The sequence below is a fragment of the Halichoerus grypus genome, chromosome 13 (assembly GCF_964656455.1).
Source record: "Halichoerus grypus chromosome 13, mHalGry1.hap1.1, whole genome shotgun sequence".
NCBI classification, from domain to species: Eukaryota; Metazoa; Chordata; class Mammalia; order Carnivora; family Phocidae; genus Halichoerus; species Halichoerus grypus.
Genome location: NC_135724.1, coordinates 31131399 through 31156458, shown reverse-complemented (window position 1 = coordinate 31156458; position 25060 = coordinate 31131399).

Below are 25060 nucleotides of genomic sequence, written 5' to 3'. Positions count from 1 at the left end.
AGAATTTTAACTTGAAGCCCAGAAGTTGATCAGTATTTTATATCCTTCCTCTATCCTACTTCATTGTGAAGTCACTTCCTCATTATCTGGTTAATAAGATGGCAAAAAAAATGTTAGTGTTTTGATTTAGAGTCTTGGTTCTTCAAGAAACAATAACCTATATTTCTTTATAATTAGTAGCATCCATGTATTTATCAGATCAACTAACATAGTTATTAGGTGCTACTTTTGTGCAAATCAGATAATTATTAGACATAATCTCCATTGTCACAGAATTTAAAATCTCGTGTTGGAAAGAAGGGCAATACCTATGAGATATATTACAAATCAAAACAAAATTCAGTAATAAATTTATGAACTGTAAGTTAAATTATATCCTAGATTAAGAAGTTGAGTGACAATACAAGCTTTTAAAGCATCTTGTATAAGGCTTTGAACACAGTATGCAATCATTAAACATGGGCTAAATGATAAATACCAACAAAGACAATAGTACAGAGAATGTCAATTTTCCAAGTAAGCTAAAATGGTCAAAAGGAGACCTCATCAAGGAAAAATGATTCAGATTTAACAAGAGTTTTTAATGGGGTAAATTTAGAAAGACAAAAAGGAGTAAGAATAAGTATCATAGGTTAAAGAGGATAAGCAAAATCTTAGACCTGTACTGTCCAGTATCATAGCCACTAGTCACATATGGCTAATTTCCTAACTACATTTCAAGTGCTCAATAGACATCTGTGGCTAGTGGTGACCACACTGGACTGAGCAGATACAGAACACATCCATCATCATAAAAGTTTCCATTGGACAGCACTAACTTAGACTCTCAAATATACACCGAGTGTATATGTGTGTGTGTGCGCACACATGCATGTACATCGGGTAGAAAGTTTGACCAGCTTTACTTCCCCGTCTATAAAATAAGGAAGGACACAAATATGAACTGTGTCTCTCCCAGCTTTAAAATTCTGTCTGTATCTACATAGTGAAGTCAGTAGAGCAGCTGGTTTGTATATAGGAGAGTAGAAGAAAATTTTTAGAGAGAGAAATGGAAAGAGATAATAAAGGGAACTTGATGGGACTTGTGCCTACGCTGTGGGCAAAGGCGAGCCACTGGCAGTCTTTGAAGAAGAAACTGATATAGTCAATACTGCTGTCATCTGCACGTTGAAATGTCCCTTTTTATTTATTTAACACTTTTCTCCCATTTCTCAGCTATCATTGGGAAATCACATCTCCTTCCTTTTGAACAATCGTATGTTCCTAATGTTTAGATGTGTCAAATTGGGTCTTCCAGGAAGCAACTACTCAGATGGAATTAGGGGTGCAAATGATTGACTGGGAACTAACTCAGTAAAAGACAAAAGAGTGAGGGAAATAAAATTAATCAGGGGAAGCCTCAGACTGTGCAGAATTGACCCCAAAGAAGAAAAATAGTATAGGAAGCAGGACTGGGCAGGGACAGCCTCAGATCATGATACAAACCTAATAAATTTTCAGCTAACCCAATGGGGAGTTTAGAGCAAAGATGGCCCATGAGAGGAGTCCTTCATTGGACAGAAATAGCTAGGCCATTGGAGAGTGTGGCCTCGGGACAAACGCTGAGGCAGGTCCTCAAGGTTCTGCCTCGCCTTCTGGTGAATGATGTCTGATAACTGCATTCCTTGCACCTAAATGGTGAGATCTATCTTAAGGTGAGATCTAAGCAGCACACATCCATGGCTGAGACTCCAACTTGCAACTCCAACACTCCTACCACCATTTCTCCAGGTTACAGCCTCTCATTTGGTTTTGTTTTTGGCTCATCCCCCTTCCCCCAAAACAGCATGGAGCAAGCGAGACTGAAAATAAACCTGTTATTAATAAGAGGATAGGACATCAAAGAAGGAAAGAATCTCATGGACAGTTTCCTTGCCTCTAGCCCTTAAGTCATTCTTGCTGAAATATGGCAAACCAAAATTCTGTACCTACAGCCTTGGCTCTGCTTCAGGCAAGTCCTGAGCTAGACTGTTATAAGGATCAAAAAGGACAGTACAGGAGAAAAAGGCTTTCAGTTTAGTTATATAAAGGCAGAGGTCTTCCCTATTTACATCTATGTTAATGAACCGTTCCATGTCCAGAAAAACCAGAGCTACCAAATATCCACCCCATATGGGCTGCTTCTTAGGTAATTGCAAATGTCTCTTCCAATTGTAAAGGAAAGAAAAATGTCACAAATGCACATCCCTAACATTAAGCAAAGAGTTGAACCTGGGCGATTTAATATCATGCTGACTTTGGGCATTTTAGACATTGCCCCAAATAGAATGTATTCATTTCCCCTTGAAAAGAGGGCTGCACTAAAAAACATAAAATTTCACCAAATGTCAAATTTTTACTATATGGATAAAGCCATTAGTCCTAAATAGGTTTATAGTAGGTTGAAGATGCAAAGTTGGTTCTGGATGTAAACACAAATTTAAACTGAGGCTGGGTATGGGATGGATTCTATCATTAAGGCTCAAGGCCAGTGATTATTAAACTATGATCCTCAAACCAATAGCATCAGCATCACCTGAAACTTGTTAACAAGTTCACATACCCCTCAACTAGATACATATATTGAATCAGAAACTCTGGAGATGAGGCCAGCAATCTGTAGTTTAACAAGCCCTCGTGGTGATTGTGATGCAGAAGATGGAGAGCCAGTGGTCTAGTTCAGGGTGACATCGATTGAAATGCATTGTTACTATAACTAAGTTCAGGTGTCCTGGCTGGAGGGTTAGAGAGGGAAGCTGGAATGGGGTCATTTGCCATAAATAGAGTTGGACTGAGAAAGTTGAAGGCACAATTAAAAAGAACAGGTTTTATTTCAATGAAGGGGTTAGCCAGGAAGAGACCAACAGGCAATTCAGTGTGTACAATATATAAAGAGTGGTTCAGATTGGTGATGAAATCTGTGATCTCAACAAAAGAAGCAGGGATGTGATTAGGCTTCTTAAGGGCATGTGTAAAAATTTTCTATGCATTTACATATGTGAGAGCATACCATACAGTGATCTGGACCTTGCTTTTCTCACTCAGGTTTTGTTTTTTTTTTTTTTTTAGGTTTTATTTATTTATTTGACAGAGAGAAACAGCGAGAGAGGGAACACAAGCAGGGGGAGTGGGAGAGGGAGAAGCAAGACTCCCACTGAGCAGGGAGTCCAATGCGGAGCTCGATCCCTCATGACCTGAGCCGAAGGCAGACACTTAACAACTAAGCACCCAGGTGCCCCTCTCTCAGTTTTTATGTTGGAAGTTTTTCTTATAATTTTATTTAGAACATCATTCATTTAATTAGTTATATAATATTTGCATTTTTTTAAATAATGGATATAATCAGTTGCAATGGTTGTTTTGAGAGAACTGTGTGATTCTGGTAGGAAGGAGGGAAAGTATTTTGAGTATGTTATCTCATACTTTTAAAAGTTTGTACCATGTACATGTATTAGCCTATGTTAATAATAGCATGGAATTACATTTCTGAAGTACCATCATTTTCATAACTTGTCCCATATGTTAGGGCATTTGACTTTTAATCTTCTGCTATTAGAACTATGTTGTAAAAAATATATCCTTGCGCATATATCATTTAGCACATCTATGTGCAGGATAAACACCTAGAAATCCTGTCTTGGCTTAAGTGGAATGTGATTTTATTTTATTGAATAATATTCCCAAAATGTCTTCCCTACAGGCCCTAATTCCAATCAAAATGGAATGAGAGTGCTTTTTCCTCACAATAATTAATATGCTGGATTATATATCTTTTTAAGTTTTTTCATTTACTAGATGGAAAATGGTAAGCATTATAACTTTACTTTGTACCTTCCTTATTTAGGTGACGTTGAGCATATTTGTTAAAGAGCTATTTTTCTTTCTTTTTTTTAAGATTTTATTTATTTATTTGACAGAGAGAGACACAGCGAGAGAGGGAACACAAGCAGGGGGAGTGGGAGAAGGAGAAGCAGGCCTCCTGTCAAGCAGGGAGCCCGATGCAGGGCTTGATCCCGGGGTCCTAGGATCATGACCTGAGCCGAAGGCAGACGCCCAATGACTGAGCCACCCAGGCGCCCCTATTTCTTTCTTTATGAACTGTGTATCAGTCTCTTTTCCCAAGTTTTCTATTGGGTTGTCTTTTTTTTCTTACTGATCTGTAGAAATTCTTTATATATTAAATAATATACCTTTCCATCTATCATATAAATTAAATTTTCTAAATAAATTATCTTTTGACTTATGAATATCTTATGTTTTTATGTAATGTTCCATTTTGTTATATTACATTGACTATATCAATGTTTTTATGATAGAACATTTGGGGGTGATGGTTATGTTCATTATCTTGATTGTGGTGATGGTTTTATGCATGTATACATATGTCAAACTTATCAAATTACACACTTTATATATGTGTGGTTTATTATATGTCAATCACACCTCAATAAAATTGCTTAAAATTAATATTATATATCTTCCCACTATATATTCTAATTTCATGTTTCTATGTGTGTAATATTTTTTAACAAATACATAAAAATTGTTCATTATTACATATTATTTTAGTATTCAGCCATTTTATTCTCTTACCTTTTAAAATCAATTTTCAGTTGATTTTCTTTAGTTTTCCAGGTAAAAGGAATTTTTCCCTTTCCTCAATTTCATTTTTTTCTCAATTTTTCACCTCCCTTCTATTTACCCTCTTATCTTCACATCCTCCAGCTTGCATAATGCTCCAATATTCAACACTAAGAGCTGGGTTTAGAAACACACACAGAGGATGGTTGCCCATGCAGACACTGAGTGGGCTAGGTTCTCTCATGGCTGAGTAGCAGCTGAGGGAAGGCCTACATTAATTATGATCTCACATGAGTGGGAGAATGTCCCTGGTCTTTGTCAGGTTGAGAACAAAAGTACCCAAAGTAAAAGTAACAAGAAGAGACCAAAAAACACTATGAAAGGTAGGGAGTCAGAATGTCAGTCCCAGAGGGATGAAAGAATCCAAAACTTCAGCTCAACTGAGTCAGATAATACTCAATGCATGAAGAGAGTAGTAGAGAATTGAAAAGCTCATGCCCAACCTAAAAACATTCCAACATGCAGTTTTAAAGCAACCATCTGGGGAAAGAAAACACCTCTAATGGCTTGCAGCTAAGGTTAGAATTGAAAATAAATGGGCAATGAATCTGGTCAGAATCTTCTACCATTCATTTATTCAATCAGCAGCTATTTGTACAGCAAGAAGTGTGTAAAGCACTGGGGATACAATGTTAAATAAGACACAAACCCTAATTATAAATAGTTTGTAGTCTACTGGGAGGACAAAACATCTGAGAAAGTAAAGTGAGACTCCTAGATGCGATGCCAGTTGATAAGGTTTTATTTAACTGGGATTTGGCCAAACAGAACGAGGAATTAAAGAGCAGGTATGAGACCCACCTCACAGACGAGGGCTATGGTGACATTGTCTCATTCCTGATGGATGTACCTATACTGCTTGTTTTGCTACAGAAATGTGCTCAGTAGTAAACATTTGGCTCCAATAAATACTTAGATTCAATTAAAAATGTAACAAGGGATACCAAACTTTGTCTTTTTCATAATTTCACTTAGAGTTAACCCTATGTCCCCTTAAAATAGAATATCAAGAATGTAAGATGTTTTTCCTTTGACACCCTCCAGAATCTAAGCATGACAAGGATTTGATGATACATTGGATATTTATACTTCTGAATAAAATGCAGAATCAAAATTCAGTACGATTTGAAAGCAGTTGGAGTAAACTGGATTTGGCTTTCTCTTATTCTTTTCGTCCCTCTCTGTCTTAGTTCTCCCACACCATGAGAAATGCTTCTGGAATCACCCCACAGAGAACAGAGACACAGAAGTGTGTCTGGACCCTGATGTTAGATAGTGAGATGTCACAGCCTTTCTACTCAGTACCGGAAGAGAGAAGGGTGGACTCACCTATGGACTTATTTTGTCACTGGAGTAGTCCAACACACACATAAGAATCAGTGGTCTCCTCAGGAATCTCAGAAGGAATTGAGAAAATACAACCCTTGTTCCCCTCTTCTGCCTCACGTCCTCATGGATTTAAAGAAAACTTTTTACTCTTGCCCTCCACTCTGGTAAAGCCTTGGCAACCCTGCTGCCCTCTGCCAACTCTTCACTTTGATTTGGGGTCACGGAGCAGACATTATAAGGACGGGTAAAAACAGAGCATGGCATATTAGCATTTCCAGTCTACCACATCGGGAATCTCGGCGTTTTCAATATATATTTAAAATAACGGAGTGAGACAAGCTGCTGCCTTCCCTCAAAATTGCCAACGTATGCTCCAAGATCTCCTGCATTTTGCATTGTGTCAGTCTGTGTCAGAGGTTTCAGGAAAGGTAATATAGAAGATGAATGAAAGTCTATCATTGCAGTGCCAAGATGAAAAAGTGACAGCTCATAATGAAAAGAAAAATAGTTTCCATTTTGGGCCTCTGTAAGTAAGAAAGTGACAGAGTCTTGGGAACTGTGAGCCTGAAAAATGGTCCCTTTGACAGACATGCCTGTAAGTGAGAAGGCCCCGGATATAATACCACCTATAATAGAGGGAATAATGATTATTTTAGGCATTGCATGATTTTGAATAAATCCTTGACTACTCCCTAGAAAATGGAGTTGAAAGGAATCTAGGAAGAGTGGTGGGTTAATTTAAGGAATAAATGACCACATTTTTTTAGTCTTTTAAGCCAAAGTTGGTTAAATTTATTCCTGTCAGAAATGACCAAAAGCCAGTAGTATTAATAAAAAGTTTTTTGCTTCAGCAGTGATAAGAAAAAATGTCACTCTAGAATTTTCCTTCAGGATTTTGTTCTTTTGGTGGCCAAATCTTTTGGAATTAAGTTCTAGATTGGCTATAATAATTCAGTGTTTTTAAACTAATTAAAATCTAAACTCAAGCTGACACAACAGTATAAAATACTGATGTTTTTAAATTAAATACCACATTTCAAGATGTTTGGGATTATTTGAGGAACTATTTTCACTTTTCTTTAATAAAGACGATATTACTTGGATGCAGCCTCAGATGTTAGTCCACTTTTAGTGTGTAGAATTTCTTGCCCTGCATAATTTCTTTGTCCGACTTGATGCACACACAATCAGAAACACCACCGAATTATTTAACAAATGCTAGGTCAGTGGTGCTTTCCTTGTGTGCTTGCTTTACTGAGAACACATGCTAGTGCATTGATTTTCTTAAACAAGGCTACACAAAATCTATCTAGGAATTGGGGCTTGTACAGTTTCCACTATCTCAGTTCTAACCATAAGCTACAAGAAATAAATGATCACTAAAAGGAGTGATTGCTACCCATTGAGAGCTGAATTGTGGAGCCTGAGGGAGAATCCAAAATTACTTATCACAGAGGCATAGGGCTGGAAGGGACATACAGAGCTGGGCTCTGCTGGCAGGGAGCCGGATGCTCCTCACATGCCAATTCCATTTAAAGCAGATCAAATTATGAACTTCCTGATTCTAAGTCAATACCAATTTTCCTCTGACAGGCATTCTTTGGTCCATCTAGACCTGGAAATACAGGGAAAGGACCTATATCCTTCCTTTGAATGGTAGCCCTACACCTGCTTGTAACCAGCTACTTTGTCACCTACACACAAAACCTTCTTCCCAATCTTTTCCCCAAAGGAAAGTTGAGTTATCGAGAAGAGCCAGGAAGGAAAAAGGCCTCAGAAGAATCCACAGCTCATCTCCTTCCTCAGTGTTCTCCCACAGTGCTGTTGCCTACAGCATTAATCTTCCTGTGCAGTGACCACATGCTTATCCCTGTGTGGGCTCTGAATACAGAAGAGTAGAAAACACAGGCTTTGGGAGGAACTGCATTTGAATGTGACTCAGCCTTTTGCAGCTTTTGTCATCACAGGCCAATCATTTCACTTTCCCAGTTTCATCTGCAGAATGGGGGTAATTCCTATTGGCCCAGTTGTTGTGAAAATTGACTGAACATGTATAAAGCTACTAGAAAATAATAGGTATTTAATAAATAACAGTCCCTGTTCCCCCAAGGCTTATGGCTGATTTTTAGCTACCTTTGTTTCTTGGATAAATGCCACATCATAGGTACTCTAAAAATATTTGGGAAGATAAGAAGAGAGGAAGAGATGGGGAAAGGGGTATTTCAATTCATTTGACAATGGGGACTGGAGAGACAGGGAAAAAGTAGGAGTGTATGAACAGGTTCTTTTCTTTTTTTTCCCTTTCATTTTTGAGCACACTATGTCTCTAAGCTATAGCAGGTGGGTGCTGGAACACAGCACTGGAGACAATCACTGCCATCCACCTTTCCAGAGAATATTCCTGAGCAAAAACCAAAATAGGAAGGATAATGAATAACAGTGGAGAAAGTACATTTTGGTATAAGCAGTCTCAGAAAAATAAAGACTAAAATTCTGGGTGAGTACAAAGAAGCAGGTCCCAATGCTGAGATTTATTAGTCAGGGACAATCTGTCCAACTAAGTGCAGGCAGCTTCGGCTCTCAAAATAAAAAACTGTAATGGACAAAAGGCAGGGGAAAAGACTGTATTGTGCTAGGAACAATGCAACTCTGAAAAGATGGTGAAGAGATGCCCTGATAGATGTTCCATCTCTCACACTTGCTCAGCAAGGACAAGCAGTACCAAGAGAACCAGCATTTTCTCAGAATGCTGGGAATAAGAAAACAATTTCCTGAATGGAGATTACTGTTAATGAAATGGGGTGCTCTATGCACCCCTGAATTCATCAATATGCAAAGGCACTGGATCAAGATTTTGAGATGGAAGCTGGGACGAGAATATTTAATTTATGCTTGCTTTCTCGCTCAGACTCTCCTGCCTGCTTCCTCTCTCTTTGCCCAGTGTTTAGTGTCTGTACTCTCCATCATGAGCCTGCTTCCACTGTTTAGAAAAGAGACCCATCCCACCATCATAGCCAACACACAGACACACAGTCCTACTGTCATTCATGTGCATGCATTCTCACATACACAAACTCCTTTCCATTTATCAAAAATCAAATTACCTGCAAGGTGTGAGTCAGGCCTAAGTATCACACCCTCTGCATAAATCTCTCTTGGATTCAGTAAATTCGCAAGGCACAGACTGCCTGTCCCAATGAGCTTGAGTATTACTAGACAAGGTGCTTCCTTACAAGGAACTCAAGGAATTGTCAATCTGACCGGTGAGACAAGGTTTATTAAATATGCACACACTCATTCACTCTCACAAACACATACAAACTAGGCTTTTTCAAATGAATGGTACTGAATAAAAGCACCATAAAAAAAGATTTGTGGGGGCGCCTGGGTGCCTCAGTCCTTGGGCGTCTGCCTTCGGCAGGTCATGATCCCAGGATCCTGGGATCGAGCCCCGCATCGGGCTCCCTGCTCAGCAGGAGGCCTGCTTCTTCCTCTCCCACTCCCCCTGCTTGTGTTCCCGCTCTCACTGTGCTTCTCTCTGTCAAATAAATAAATAAAACCTTAAAAAAAAAAAAAAAAAGATGTGTGTTGAAGGAGATATGATGTCAGCTGGAGAGGGGGATGGTACTTCAACTGAACTTTAAAGAAGGATCTGACTTAGATAAGCAAGGAGTAAAGAGAAGCAATTTCCTAAGTTTTTACTACAGCATTCTGCCCACAGACAGGGGAATTCCCTCTTGTTGATTCAATCAAGATAGACTCCATATTTAGCAGCCTTTCAGTGTAATGAATCATACCTGGTGGAAGCTTTCAAGACATATATAGACTATCTAAAGCCACACTCATGGCTGCCTATACATAGTTCCAGCCTTAATCAAATATATGGATTTTAGTTTGTCTTGAAATTGACCCCTAGTATTATTGCTTAAATGGTAAAATGGAAAGACGAACTTGGCCAAAGAAACTTTGGCAGGTGTGCCAGTTATTAATTTACTGCTTCTTAACTTGAACCACACCTTTTTTTGGTCCTACTTCATGATATTCGAGCTGCGACACTGTAGAGGACATTTGCTTCTATGCCAGTTAGGCAATGGGGGTGGGCTGGATCTCAGCCTCAAGGGCCCTCCTCCAAGATTCCAAGTTTCATCTTGCTCACTTTTTTCCAACCTTAAGGGTGACGGTTGCTCTCCCTAGTTGCTACCTTCGTTACCCTCTATAGCTCCCGCTTATCCCTTTTAGCAGGTAATTTATCAATTATTCATATTTAACTTACCCTTTTAATGGTACTATATTGTATATCTGAAAGCTTCTAAGAGAGTGGATTTTAAAAGTTCTCAGTACAAGGAAAAAAATGTAACTATGTGGGGTGACAGACTTTAACTATATTAATTGTGTAATCATTTTGCAGTATATACATCTATAAAATCATGTGATACACCTCAAATTTATATAATGCTATATGTCAATTATATCTCAATAAAACTGGGGAGAAAATTTACCCAATTCAAAATAAACGATATAGTTTCTGTCTCCTGACTAAACCCTAACTAATAGGCAGGATTTGCTTTTCCTTAACAGGACAGCACATTTCCTTTAATCTGTGAGATTCAGGTAGACAGAGACATAGAGGTGGATGTGGAGACAGAGACAGAGACAGAGATGGAGAGATACCTTTACCCATGAGTCTAGCCCTCTAGACCCCTTGGGCGTTTTATCGACTGCCATTACAGATATTGTGTTAATGATTCTTGCTGTGTAATCAATTCACCCGTTTGCTCTCAGATCCATTCCCTGCCCTTCCCCTTTTCTGCTTTGTATCACAAGGGCTGATTCACATTTTTTTTTTTTTCCCCAAATAGTTTCTGGCTAAGTTCAGCCAGTGATGGGAAATGAAAAGGAGGAAAATGGGAGAAGTCTAGGCATACTTCCTCAATCTGTATGTCGAGCATCTTGAGCAGTGCTGCCCTCCTTGGTTGAGGCGATCAAAGTAGTTTCATTTCCTCCTAGGCAGCCCTGGCCTTTCGGCTCTAGTAATACTACCATTTCCTTTCCTCCCTCCAGTCCCGAGGCAGTAGCATCTTCCTACCGTTACTAGTATCTGGTTTTGCTGTTTTTTCAAGACCTTTTTAACTAGTTGCCCAAAATAAATTCCTACAATTGAACAACCTGATGGAGGCTCTGTTTTCCTCATTAGACTCAGATATACCTGTAAAGGTACCTCTCTCATAATTTTCATCAGTTCATTTATTTCAGCGTTCTCTAATACTGTCAAATATATTCTATGTCTTATTTAGTTTTTTTAGACAGTATCATGGCTGCTTCAAAAGGAATGTCACATAATTCCTCAATGAGCACACATTATCTGTGGGTTTCCTTTCTCCTCCTTTGTTATTTTTAGCAAAAATCATGAAAACAAGTAAATAATAAAGCCAACCAAGGTTTGTTTTTGCAATTTTACATCACTACAGAGCACCTCCACATCTCAAAGAAAGGAATAATGAATAAAAGTCTCATTTAAAGCCACTTTTCCCCTAAAATGTCTAGGTAATTGAGGAAAATGTTTCTTCCCCTTTTGATTTATAAATCACTGGTTTAGATCCCCATCCAAGATAATAAGCTAGAGAAAAAGAAGGAAGATAGTAAGAGGAAGAGGACAATAGCAACTTTGAGTATTATTAATATGTTTTTCTATTAATTCTCACAATAGTCCATGAGTTGGATATAATTCTTATCCCCATTTTACAGATAAGATAATTGAGGCAGAGAAGTTGAATAATTTCCCCAAAGTCATTCTACTGGGCCAGCATGTTAGACCTGGGGTTTGAACACAAGTTTCCCAAACTTAAGGGCCAATGGAAATGCTTTGATAAAGGACCAGGGAGTGGGAAAAGCCTGGGGTTTGAGATAGAATGCCACAATGAAGACATTAGGGCCCACTGTGGGTCATCATGAAAGCCCAGAGAAAGCAAAGGTGAAATTTGGAAGGGAGAGTCCTGAAGAAGAGTGGGAGAGGCTGAGAGCAAACCCAGTCCAATTCTGATCCTTGTTGGGCAGCAGGTGGTAGGGAAAGAAGGGGCACAGTGGCAGCAATCGCACAGAAAACATTCTGGAGGGAGAAGTGGCCACATGTGAGAAATGAGCTTGAAATCCACACTGGCATCCACAAGGCCAAAGTGTCTTTTTAGCATATGCCATTCCCCTAATAGGCAGGTAATTGCTTTAGTACCATGGTAGAGAGGAGCCTTTGGTTTGGGGTACCTTATTAAGATGTCGACAGACCCTGGAGAGTTCAGAGAGGAGCAAGGGAGATGATTGCAGGGGCTGGAGGGGTTGATTTATGAGGCAAGATGGAAAGACTGGTGCTGTTACCGCTTGGATAAATGATAGCTAAGGGAGGCATAATGATATCTATAAATATTTGTAGGGCGGAAGCAGTGAGAAGAGAAGGGATTCATGTGCTACTGATGGAATACAATACCCTCCGTTTCCCTTTGCTGAACTGCCAGGAAAAACTTTCTGACAGCAGTGTCATCAGACCGCAGAAAAATCAGCCACAGGGGAAAGGGTGAAAGTGACAGCCCAGGATCACTGAAGACCAAGCTCCAGGAAAAATCACAAAGTGTGTTGAAGGGCATCCTCTGTCTGCCCCGACTCAGGAATGGATTGGAGAGGCCCTCATGGAAGCTGTAGACACTGGGGGGCCCAGGGCTCTACTTGCTCCCAGCCTTATCTTTCACCCTCCTCTCTGCACCAGCCAGCTTCATTCACTGTGTCTTTGTTCAGACTTTCCCCTCACCTTAAAATCCCCCCTACCAGTTGGTATCTACCCATTCTATACCCACAACAAATGAGAGCCTCCAGCAGTCCAGCAAGTTAGCTGGCTGGGGATACAAAGTCAAGGAGACCATCACTGTCTTCAAGCTGATGGCTAACTGGAAAACCAGCCAAGTAAACACATCAGTAAATGCAGTGTAATGAGTATGATGGCAAACTCAGGTCCAGGGTAGTCTGGGAGTAAAGAGAGGAAGCCCCTAATCCAGACTGGGGGAACTGGGAAATAATTCCCAGTGTTGACCTTCACCCAAGCCATGAAAACAGCATGGTTAAGAAATCCTACCCCCGTCCCTCACAGACACACACACACACACACTTTTTTGTGTTCTGGGAAATGGCTTACCATAAGAATCCCATTTCCACTATGACTTAGATAAGACATGCTGGTCCACTCTTTCTCATAACTTCCCAGAAGACTCATAGGTGTCTCCTCTGTTAACCTGTGACAGCCCAACACAGTCCTTGCCTCTTTTGCCTGAATTTCTAAAAAGCCAGGCACAGACCCTCCCAACTCCCCATTCTTCATCTCATGAATTAGTAACAGATTAGAAACTGTCCTCCCAGGGTGCCTGGATGGCTCAGTCAGTTAGGCGTCTGCCTTTGACTCAGGTCATGATCTCAGGGTCCTGGGATCAAGGCCTGTGTGGGCTCCCTGCTCAGCGGGGGAGTCTGCTTCTTCCTCTCTCTATGCCCAGCTCATGCTCACACTCTCTCTCTCTCTCAAATAAATAAATAAAGTCTTTAAAAAGAAAGAAATTGTCCTCCTAGATGCAATCCTATTCAGTTGACTGAAACTTGTGATTTCAAAAACAATCCCAACTGTAAAATCACCCTACCTGTAATTTGTCCTCTCCTTTCTATAAAAGTTTAAGGCAAAGCCATCCTGCTGAGACACCCTGATCTTCAGATCTCCAGGGTTCTCCCTATTGCAATAACGTGAATCAAGTTTGTTTATTCTGGATTTGTCATAGGCAAAGTAATCTTGAAGAATGAACTGCACTTAAGGAAAGGGGCAAGGATGCATATGGAAAGGAGTTGTATGGAAAGAAAGTACCTCATGCACAGACAGGCCTGGAGCTAAGAGAAGAATATGTTAGTGGCACTGCCATGGTTGAAGGGGCCATATCTAAGGTGGGAAGGAGGCAAGGAATTCGATTGGAAAGGCATCATTTATTAAAGGACCTGACCCTAGTCCAAGTATCTTTTCTGACTCAGTTTCCTTACTATAAAAATGGAGGAAAAAATATTACCTACCTCATGAAGGAGGTCACATGGGCAAGCTTCTGACCCATCGAAGATGCTTAGTAACTCAGCAGTGTCCCCAGCACAGAGCATTGCATGTAGTGGGTAGACAAGAAATTAGGTCTTAAGTGGTTGGTAGACACATGGTCCCATATCACCTGCTACACTCAAGTGAGTTAGCATAGCCAAGTCTTTTGCCACATGGGTCAGTAGCCAGCACAGACTGACCCTAATGTCACAGACTGTGTGCTAAGAGAGCCTACCCTGGTTTAGGGTGCACCACTGTGGTTCAAGCTTCTCAGAGTGCAAACAAGGGCAGATCACATTTATCCTGAGAACACAAACCCACCTGAATTCCAGGAGCACACCGGCCAGACTGTGTACCTTAGAACTTGAGCAGGGCCGGCCTGGTGTCAGATGCACATGGCTCACCCTGGACATCTACTGTGTGGACGGTCAGCCTGACCCTGATTCGGACCCAGCCCCCGCCCAAGGCACTTTGCCACTTGTGGCAGCCGCAGTTAGTATGGACGATTGGTTAGCAGGGATAAAAACAGATCTCCCAAACCAACTGTATTCAATGCAACATATTTTTCATATGTTTAATGGAACAGAAATTTTTATTTTAACCGACATTTATGGGCATTACTAGTGTTCTGTGGAGGGAGCAGAAACCTGGTGGGGAGAGATAGCAGGTATAGGAATTATATTATTTTTATCATAAGATTAGGGCACTCTGTGTTTTCCTCCCCCAAGGCTCCTTTCTCCTCCTCCCAGCCTAGAAAAACAAGAGATTATAGATGGAGGCTCAGCTGTACAAAGCCCCAGCTCGGTTAACCCTTCCTCCTTTGCAGTCCGGGTACCAGAGATCCCATTATTTAAAGGTAATGTATTGTTTTTCCACTGCCTGGCTCTGGGAGATCCAGATTCTTGGCGCCACAGACCCAAGCATCAGCCAAAGCAATAAAGAGGAGACAATTCTTCATTATCATCCCTGGAAGCTACTCCGTGACAATGAAGGAACTGTGGTTTGGGTTGTGTTTCTGTATATATTCAGAAAGTGTATCCTAAAGTTGCAGTTTTAGTGACAATCAGCTTTATCTACTTGAACCATCCTCCTCCCCTACTTTGCTTTAAAAAATTGCAGCTTCCACGAGATCAACAGAGATGACAAACTTGAGAAGGAAGGTCTTTGAGACAAGTATGTCCTCTGCTTTAGTTCCCTCCTCCCCTCTGATTCCCACCACATCCTCGATAACCTTCTATCCCTTGGCTCCTCTTTCCCTCCATCTCTGTCTCAACTGTTCTATTTCTTCAGATATAAAGAAAACGCTGGCTGTGAATCAGCGTTGTAATCCTCGCTGTAACCTTACAAAGCTGTGTAAACATAGCTAAATCAATCAAGCTCGGCTGCAGTTTTGTCTCCTGTGGAAGTGGCCCTGAGGCCTTTCCAGCTCCACAGAATATGGAAATACGATTTCATATGCTTCCTGTGTGCCCTCTACCACCATAGTTTTAGAAGCAAGTAGGAAACACTGAGTAGGAACCTTCATTTCATTATTTTACCCCTGATGAAACAATGCAAAGTAACATCCAAGGTTCTGGTAGTGGAATCATCTTTGTAAATTGCATAATCTAGTATAAACCTCAAAGTTCAATTTCTAAATAGTGTTTAGTATTTGCACAGCATCATTTGCTGGACTTCTATGCAGCTGGCCAAACACACTTAGCTGACCATTCGCCTGGACACTGGATAAATGAACACTGTGGATCAAAGGAAATGTGGACCAGTACTAGAAAAGCCAAGGGCAACCCCATGAGAGTAGTCTCCTGCTTGTAGCGAAATCCAGATAAACTTTCCCTGTGGCAGTGTGAGCAAGGAAGCTTGTAGGATTAGGCTAGCACACAAGATGAAGTCCAGACGTGAATATTCCATCCTCCAATCTCTGTTCCCCATCATATTCTTCTCTTTGTGTGTGAGTTTTAATCAGGATTTGGAGCATGAAATATACTCTTTGGCTCAGAAAACTGCAGTAAAGTGGCCTCAGTTCTTTTCAGCCTGGCTCTGATGCTGAAAACCATACCTCTTGGAACTTATGAGCATATCACAGATGCTGAGCAGGTGAGCTTTAAAAAATGGGGTTCCATCTGAATAATCTGTCAGGCTACAGACGACAAAAAGCTATTTCTGACTCCAGCCGGAATGAGTGATTACTTTGATAACAAATTAAAACAAGCTTGGAAAATTGGAAATTACCAGAATTAAGCTATCTCCAATGAATGACTAAGCTCCCCCCTTCAGTACATTTTCTTCTATATTAGCCATAAACATGAGCTCTTCATTAATAGAAATTGGTTCATTGCTACTGGCCACAAGGGGAATCTACTGGATGTGTGGCACTAACTTTCAACCTGATCAAAAAGACAACTTGTTCTTAATGTGAGTACTTTCTTGGGAACTTAAAAATTCTTTATGTCCCTTTTGGCTTCTTGCATACAAAGCCAATTGTAATGTTCAACTTTAAATGTTCAAATATTTTCTCTGTATGTGATGTTTATGGCACCAAATAATTTCTAGATGATTACTGTTTTTAATAACTAGCTAATTACCATATTAATCAGAAATGTCCTTTTGGCTTATAGAAGGTACCAAGGGACAGAGGTAAGAAACAAAGATATTCCTGTTGCAAGCCACTTGCACAAAACTTCTGAGCTTCCTATTCAGAAGAAGTGTTGCTAATAGGAAGGCTCAATCCTTAGTAAAGAGGAAACAATTCAGCTTCCCAGATAAGTGTTCAAACCATTCAAAATGAAATGGGCATCCTGTGACCTCCCAAAGTCCCGTGTATCCTGAACACATAATTGAATCACCCTTTTGTACTTGAACTTTGTATGGTGGGGTATGTTGTCATTTGGTCTCAATTGTATTCAAACATTTTCTGTTACAGCTTTATTTCTTGATCCCTGATCTATAAGCAGTGACCTTATGCAATGATGAACCAGAGGGGTTAATATTCCAAAGACACTGTGATTTTTCTTCATATTTGTTCTAGCCTTACCAAGTTTCCATTTCATCAGGTGACCCTTGCCATCTATTTAGCTAGCGAGTTTTGTCTAAATCACAATGGCCACATTCCCTGCTGTCCCTCCTACCCCCATCTCCCTGTGGTGGTATTCGTGGATAGGTCAGATATGGAAGTGATAATGACATCTGTTCTAGCCCTCTCTCACTCATTCTTATGGCAAGAATGTGTGTGTGTGTGTGTGTGTGTGTGTGTGTGTGTGTGTGTGTATCTAAAGAAATAACGAAAAATAGCCAGTGAAAATTTTGCAAAGTACTGAGTATATCATTAGTGGAACTGCACCAGTATTTTTTGTGTTTGATGAGATGGTGATTTTCCTGCTTCTCTTTCATACTGAGCTTGATGGACAAGCACTTCTTTAATGTACAAATAATCTTTATGACCCTTGTAAGCAGGTCTGATGATACTCAGCTGAGTAATGTACCAGAACTGAAATTTCCATCTACTTGATGTTTTGCACAGAGGTTTTGATGAAGTCACTGTCACCTGCTATTAACTTGATATCAATTCTTAATAGGGTCCCTCTCTCACCATCTCCACACTGTTGGGGTCCAAATTAATTACTAAGTAAAAATTCTGCCACATAAATCCGCACTTTCTGGGGAGGAGGGGGGAAAGTTTTTAATCTTATTGGATAGCTCAGAGTACGGCCTGTGGAAGAAGATTCACCTTCAAGACATATCTAAGAAGTCAATGAGAAAACCAAAGTTCCCTGAAAAGTGAGGCTCACTTCTTCACGCTCAAACCTTGTATCTTCTTTTTCTCAGCATCTTTATATTTATTCTCAAAAATCACTAAACTCTTCACCTAGTGCTCTATGGTACTAAGGTATGCCTAGGGATAACAAAATGCTCCTTAAAAATAACATGTTCATTAGAGGACACCTGGCTGACTCAGTCAGTTAAGCATCTGACTCTTGATTTTGGCTCAGATCATGATCTCAGGTCATGATCTCAGGTCATGATCTCAGGGTCCTGAAATCGAGCCCCGCATTGGGTTCCACACTCAGCATGGAGTCTGCTTGATATTCTCTCTCCCCCATTCCCTCTGCCCCTCCCCCTGCTTGTGCTCTCTAAATAAATAAACAAAATCTTAAAAAAAAACTATTCATTAGGTATCAAACATACCAAAAATATCAAATAGGGTATGTGATGAAAAAAGCTAAGTCTCTTAAAATTCTGATATTCTGTAAAAAGTTGTGAACTAATAAAAACATAAGAATTTTAACAATCTGTTCAATAGTCATTTGGTATTACTTAAAATTTAACCACCAGAAATAAGTTTGGGAGCACAGTGGCTCAGTCGGTTAAGCTTCTGCCTTCAACTCAGGTCATGATCCCAGGGTCCTGGGATCGAGTCCAGCATCAGGCTCCCTGCTCAGCTCCCTCCCCTTTCTCTCTCTGTCAAATAAATAAATAAAATCTTAAAAAAAGAGAAATAAGTTTGTTACTAAATGATAATAACCCTCAAGAGTCAGGGGAAGGGAGGAAGAGAGTAAGAGTGATAAAAGGAGCTTAATCTCTATTAGGCACACATAACTTCTGTGAATTTGATTAGAATATCTCTGGTAGAGAAGACAGAGTGCTCAGGGTGTTCAAGAGAATGCAGGCCAGTGGGATACCCTATAATAGTTGAGAAGATGGTAGAGGGTCTTTCCAAATGTTTGGTAGACTACTGAGAATAACTTTGCCTAAGTCACAGTTCTTACATTGCAGACATCCAAGGACAAGAAAAGGAAACATGGGTAGAGAGTAATGTTAGGGCCTATAAATTAAAAAATTTTACAAAAAGTGAAATAATAAAAAGCTCAGAGATACCCAAAAACCCCATTAATATGTAGAACCTTGACTTCAACTGCTTATCAGATGCTAACAAAACAAACAAATTTCTCATTTCACCCTTTCTCCTAAAATCAAAAACTGCCCTTCTGAAGCTTCTTTCAGATCCCAGTGGATCCCTTTTGCTGTCTCTACCTTCCATTTTCTTGGTTCTAACTGCCTACACTTGTAGCTCTTCTTTAGCTGGATTTCTCCCTTTAGCTCCTAAAGCCTATTTGCCAGCTCAGGGAAAATACAGAAAGTGCCTAGAAGTTTGTGTGGCCAGGCCCGTAGCCAACAGCTGACCACTAAGGCCACAGCAGTATGACAGCCTTGCTCTCTTGCCTCAGGGGGTAGGAACCCTGAAGCATGACTCACATTGCAGAGTCTTCCTGGGTCAGATCGAGGTTACCCTCCTCAGGCACCTGCCTGAAATCTCAGTCTCACTTGGCTTCTTCCCTTTTCCTGAATTGCTTTACCCCCTTCCTTACTAGATTCTTTACAAATCACTTGCACTTGTTCATCATCTTAGGACTGCCTTCTGGGGAACCCAACTAAGATACGCTGTTGCTGGATATATCCATCTGAAGATCTGGATAAAAATTCCAACTTATTGTGACCAAAGCCAATGTATCACCATGCCCCACCTATCCCTTCCTCCTACCATTTCTGTTAGGAGTGCCAACATTCTTAGGGTTACCCAGGCACAAAGCTTTGGAGCCATCTTTAATTACTTCTTTTTTGCTTAATGCTTATTACTAACATTTTATTGTCTACAAAACATTTTCATTTATTTAATATCATCTGGTTCTCAAAATACACTTTAGAAATCTATAGGCCAGATTTGATCATTTTAGTCTTAGAGGGAGGCAACAATGGATAAAGGAAATTAAACAGCTAGTAAATTGAGTAATTAGAACCAGGACCTGTGGGGCGCCTGGGTGGCTCAGTCGTTAAGCATCTGCCTTCGGCTCAGGTCATGATCCCAGGGTCCTGGGATCGAGTCCCACATCGGGCTCCCTGCTTGGCGGGAAGCCTGCTTCTCCCTCTCCCACCCCCCTGCTTGTGTTCCTGCTCTCGCTATGTCTCTCTCTGTTGAAAAAAATAAATAAAATCTTTAAAAAAAAAAAAAAAAAAAAGAACCAGGACCTGTGCCTTTGACTTTGATTGACTACTTTTCTACAAACCCAGATGTTCTTCCTTCAGGGTATCTCTCAGATGCTTCCTTTTTTTCCTGTTTCTTCCATACAACCTTGGTTTAGACCCTTGATATCTTTCTCAGGTTATAGCAATTGTCTACTAAATGGTTACTCTGCCTCCACTTCTCCTTATTGCATGTCTGCATGCCCCTGCCAGATTACTATCCCTACATCACCTCTCATTCTCGTCCCTGTGGTCTGGATCCTGCAGACATTTCTAAGTTTTGCTTGTTTGTTTGTTTTGTTTGTTTGTTTGTTTAAAGTAGGCTCCATGCCCAGCATGGAGTCCAATGCAGGGCTTGAACCCACGACCCTGAGATCAAGACCTGAACTGAGATCAAGAGTCGGACGCTCAACCAACCGAACTACCCAGGCACCCCCAGACGTTTCTAGCTTTAACTCTTATTCTTCCCTTCAATCTAATTCTAGGGTTTGTTACTGAATCACAGCATAACTATGCTTAATAGTACAGAAATGGGTACCTTGCAGTGGGGTGCCACTGTAACAAACACCTAAAATGTATGCCACTGACGTAGGAACCAAACAATGAGAGGCCATAAAACTGATGTAAGAGGCTGGAAAGATTGCTGTGCATGTTCACTCTGAAAGAAGTACTAAAGTTCTTAGTAGAACAGCTGCCTGCTGTACACCTGGGAAGGCAGGTCGCATGCCTAATGAGCCTCCTACACTAGAGGAAGAGGCTGGAAAACTTAATAGTGTGTACTGGAGAGGTAATTTGTTTCTAGTCTAATGCGGTGGTCACACAAGTGATGAAGCCCCCTCTATGTCTGCACAGGAAATCCACCCTACGCAATCCTGCAGCTCTCTCCCCCTCCAAAGGGACTTTGGAAGCCTTATGTAGAAGATAGCAAAATCTTGAGATGGAAAGAGCCTCAACCCCAACAAGTGATAGAAGATTTGTCTCCAAGAAAAACTGCCAGGACTGAATTGGACTCAAATGAAAGGTAAATAACCTGTAACTGTGTTAAACCCTGAGACGCTGTGGTTTGTCTTGACACCAAAGCATGTCCTAGGGCATCCTGTTTGAGAGCCCACAACACCTACATCTTCCATTCCAGCACCAAGCAGAGCGCTATACATAGAGCTAAATGTTCAATGCTTCTTAAATTAAATAGAAACAAAAGCTCCTATCATAAACTGATTTTAATGAATAAAAAGTATACAGCCATTAATGGGTACTAGTGCACAATAACTACATAATACAAGAAATAAACATCAAGGAAGAAAATGGTGATTATGTTTAATATCTCAAAATAATTATTCTTAACAGCTATGAGTCAAATTATTCAATTATAACAAAGTGAACAGAAAACAACAATTAGTTGAGACATTTTCAGAAAATACTCATCATAATCCCCCAAATTGTTTTTATTTATGTAAATCATTAAGTAAATGGGTGAAATATATAAGCCGCACTCTTTATAACATATTTATTATTTTCTTAGTTAATGCAATAAAAATATCCTAGTGGTGATTTATTCCCTTAAAGGGGTAGAAAATATTAGTAAACAATCTCAGCAAATAGTTCAGAGCAAGGGAAGTCAGGCTTGCTGGAGTGTGTAACATCCACAGCATTCATGACTGTGTTCACAAAACCACTTCTGCAATGACTCCGGTTTGCAGTGTCTGCTTCTGGTGGCCCTATCCTGCTGCATCAGTCAAGGTGAGTTCCCTAAACATGACGAAACCTGACACAGTGACATGTTACAAGCCAGCAGACACCACGGTTCACAAACTACTAGAGTGACTTTCAGAGACACAGCCTTCCCCACCCTACTGGCCTCCAAAGCTGCCAGTTTGGACTCAGCAGAATGTATCAGCCTCCTCCAAGTCTCACGGCTGAGAAGTCAAGGACCTGTTATAGTAAACCAAACCTAACTCATTCCAGGTCACTATCATTTAACCTTCTAATCACACCCTCTGGATGCCTTCTTCTCATTCTACCCATACCCCAATGTCTGGTTCATTAATACTTATATAATGAGATCATGGCTTTTTGTCATTAGGGTTCTTTTCAGCTTCTCTCCACGTTTTGCTGCTCCACCTCTTACACTTCTTGCTAGAGTCCACCCTCACCTTGCTTCCACTCATCCCAGCTCTCCAGTGTACCTTTCCTCTGGTCAGTACTGCAGCTCCCCCTGCACTGAGTTGTCTGATATCAGCCTGGGCTCCAGAATGCTGGCTCTGCCTCTGTCCAGACCTCCATTTCATCCCTGAACATTAGAACTCTTCACAGACACACACCTGCACCTCACACTAGCTTCTTCTGGATGTAGTTAAAGCAGATCCTTAAAATGTAGACCAGTGAAGCTAGTCAAGAACAGTAAAACTGACAGGTGTACTCTTGGGCTGTCCTTCTCAGTGCCCCAAAGCAGGGTCACTATGGTATATAGGGTTTCTGATGCTCACCTAAGACACTCCCATATGCCCAAATGCAGGAAACCATAGCCTCAAAGTCTTTCCTATATTTTCCCCTACATGGCCTCCAACCCCAACTCCTGTCCCACAAGAGACTTGGTGGATCTCACATAAATGGCATGAAACAGGTCACAAGGCAGAAAATATCCCAAGATTGACTACTGGTAATATTAACATATACATGAATATTGGCAGGAAGAAAAAAGAATGATGGTATGCCAAGTGTAATACAAAGCATTATTTATTTCAAGAACTATGCGGGATAAAGAAGTGTTTGTTTTCCAGAATTTCTGGAAAAATATCTCCATGAACAGTGGGGCATCTTGTGTCTGGGCAATTTGCCTAGGGAATTAGTGTCAATAGGAAAGCATTCCTAAAGCTCCAAAATGGTCTCAGATTTGTTTAATTGTGCTTCCCATCTGTGAAAAGTGTGAAAGCACTTACCTCTTTTATATTTATAAATCACATCTATATACCACTATATGAATGCATTACATACATTATAAAACATATTCAATAAAAAATTTAAAAGATAAGATGGAAGAGAGAAAAAAAGAAGGAAAAAATAAACAAACTCTCTTTTTTTCCCCACTGGGAGTTAACTGTCAGTGAACTGTCTTATATACTCCCTGACGAACATGAATATCATTTTGGTGATGGCTATTCTAACAAAAGTATTGTAAGCCATTGATGTGGCATTAAAAGAGTCAGTGATATGAGCAACATCATTCAGTAAGGAATAGACACACAGGTACACTTTAAAATCCTATTTCTAAATTTCTGCTCTGTAGCTCAGAATAGAAGTTTTTTCTGCAGCTGGAACATGCCCATTTGTTTCCCTTCTATTGACAGAAATTATACTATATGTGTTATGGATGACATGGGTAAATCTCTCACCATCTCATCATAAAGAAACCTATGGGATATTCAACACTTCCCAGTCATCTTTGCCACCTGGTTCTCTTGCCCAGATTTCCAATTTGGATTGTTTCCTTGGGGATTCATGCCTCCCATTCTTTGCAAGACTTCTTTCCATGCATCCATCTACCTGATCCTTCTATGGGAAGATGTGAAGGTGCTGGTGGGGAAAGAGAATCCAGATGCCTTGGCATTTTTGTTTCCATATAATAGGCACCTACTGAAACCAGCTAAAGGGCATCGTGAGCTGTCCTTGACTCTCCAGAGCACAAATAGCATTTATCTCTGGGCAGCGGGCAGCTCCAACGTGGGTTTTTGTCAACCTGTCAATTTTTTTTTTCTTAAACAGAAAGCAGAGTTCAGTAAATAAAGATAAATGATTGTGCTCCTTCTCTGCAGACCCTGGAGCTAAACTGAACAGGCCTCTTATGGTTTGGCCCTGCTTCATTGACTGTTCAGACAGCCCAGTAATACGACAGATGTACCCAGCCGTTCCCTCTTCCCCGCTGTCCATTAGATTATGTTCATTTTGTCTGAGATGCCATTAGAAGTCTCAAGGTCAAAGAAGTCACAGGGAAGAAAAGAGGATGACTAATTTTTTCCTGCAGTCCTTCATTGCCCAAAGAGCCTCCAGACAAGTGGGCTCTTGCTTTGTGAGGGGCACAAATGGGGGGAGGGGGCTCCACACAATTTACTTGAAATAAAATGCAGGTGTGCAATTAACCCAGACACTTCTGGCAACCAGCACAGCCCGGCACTGAAAGTTTCATTTGAATCAGGGGAGAATACCATTTGGGATATTTTCCTAAATGACAAATGATTTGCCTGCAACAACACGTTGAGGAAGAGCCTGGGGAGCAGAGGGGGCTTACTTTCTCTCTTTCTTTTTTTCTTTCTTTCTTCTTTCTTTCTTTCTTTTTTGAAGAAATAAAGGTAATTTGGGGGGGGTCCCAAACAGTGTTTCCCTTGGGATTTCTTGAAGATATCATGCAAATAGGGAATTTGTCCATGCTTAGCAACTGTGATTATGCACGTAATGGTCCTTGAATTTAGATAGTGTGTTACTCCTGAGCTCAAAACACTTAATGCACATGGCCACATCATTAACACTTAGAATCATATAACGTGAAACCTGGAAGAGACTGAGGATCACCTGCTTCAATTCCTCCACAGACAGAAAAATAGGCAGTGCCATTGTATGGGGGCCTTTACTTGCTTCATGCATATAAAGGAGATTATCTTTCTAAACAATGGCAGGGGCTACATTTTCTTCATCTTTAAAAGTCCCCACAGTATCTAGCATAAGCCTGAATACAAGAGAAACAGAGACAAGTCATAGCATTGACTGGTAGTCAGAATTATAGAGCCAACAGTTGAAAACTAAAAGACCACCTAATCTCTCCAGAACTCCAGGAGTTCTGCCCAAATGTCCAGAAAGGGGGTGTACAAGGGGAAATTACATAGAGGACTCCAGGGTCCATTACTACTATTTCAACCAGATCCACTCTCACTTAATTTTTAAGTAGTTTGCAAGATTATA